This window comes from Drosophila montana, unplaced genomic scaffold, assembly GCF_035044405.1.
Source record: "Drosophila montana isolate Dmon_TW-CO22-7 unplaced genomic scaffold, ASM3504440v1 contig_1810_1, whole genome shotgun sequence".
Classification (NCBI taxonomy): Eukaryota; Metazoa; Arthropoda; class Insecta; order Diptera; family Drosophilidae; genus Drosophila; species Drosophila montana.
Window position 1 is genome coordinate 49,583 of NW_026996732.1, and position 1,572 is coordinate 51,154.

Below are 1,572 nucleotides of genomic sequence, written 5' to 3' on the forward strand. Positions count from 1 at the left end.
TAATTATTTTTATTTTAAATTAATTTCATTTTTATTATTTTTATTTTGTTTTTTTTTTATACCGAGCCGCAAAACGAAAGTCACTTCGCACTTTAGTTGACCACTCTAAAAAGTGACGCTGCGTACTGGCCTCACTCTACAGTACCTTCTCGCTGCACTCGTTTACTCTTTCACCGTGGTACCATGTTCACTCTCATTGGCCACTCTCACTATCCTGTTTTCTCTTTCTTTTTTGGTTGTTGTATCTAAAAAAAGCTCCACTTATCATAAGGCAACGTTCAACTTAAGCCGACGCCGTTGTTACTTCGCACTATTCACACTTTCCACGCTGCGCTCACTTACAGCGCAATTTCAAAGCGAACCGAACAATTTGCCCCACGGTAGGCTCAGGCAGCTCTGCCGTTGGCACGTGCTCTGCTAACTCGCGACACACGCTTGTGCGTGTGAGCGTGTATTAGTGTTTGAGCGAGTTACCGTATCTCTCAGCGAGGGTATCGCAGAGTCGATACCACCAGCCAAACCAGCAGGACGTGTATAAAAAGAACCCTTCCCCTTTCCTCTTAACTCTCGCTGCCCAATCAAGAGGGCATGAGTACATTGTTACAGTTTAAGTACAATGTATCAAATTTCAAGCGAAGCAGTTTAAGAGGATGTGGTTGCGACATTTCTTGTTGCTAGCATTCGAAAATACCTAATTCAGCATATTCTCAGACTCATGTTGGGAAGCAACTTCAAAAGTTATTGTAAACACTAGCTTAGCTTAAGATCAAAGAATAAAATGTAAAATCAGTCTCTACTGAACAACCAAACCCACCAGTGGTCACTTTATTGGAAACACATTCTTTTATACATTTAAATACACAGTGAAATTTGATTAAGGATCCCTCTTTCAGCCAGGATTTCCAGCGTTATCTCTCGGCCAGGGACGATAACTGGTGCAGCCGGACTCGGACTAATCATGATAGTAGCCGCTGTATTCATATCAATGTAGGAGAACAACAAATATGTAAATTAATAGTATAAGTACACAAAAAAGAAAACAAAAAACCAAAAGTGAAATGGTAGCGTTACAAGTAAAGAAACAAGTGCATATAAAAGATACAAAAATAACGGAATTAAAAAGTGATGCAACAAGTAGCGGGCCACGTCATATCGTGTGACGTAGCAAATCCGTTGCAATGCGAGGTTCGAACGAATTAGTGCGGCGCGACAAACACGATAGATGTTGAGATCGAACTTAGCAATACGATGGCGAGCTCAAACATAAATGAAGGCATGTACTAATATTTAAGGGCGGCATCGAACCGCGTTGTAAAGCTAGTTTCGCGCAAACCAATTTCGATTGGCTTCAACAGGTCACTGACACATGCTGCACTTCGCAATGTTCGGCAAGAAATAAACTAGTCATTCTCTTCAAGGTTAAGAAAGAACCATAGCGGAAATGCAATATTATCAACGATATGATTTTTTGGCCACAGACTAAAGAATGTGTGGAATCGCATTAATGGTGGGAATTGCATCGAGCAAGTTCCATACGTCGCATTCAACCAATCTGCAGTCGAACCAAATTAG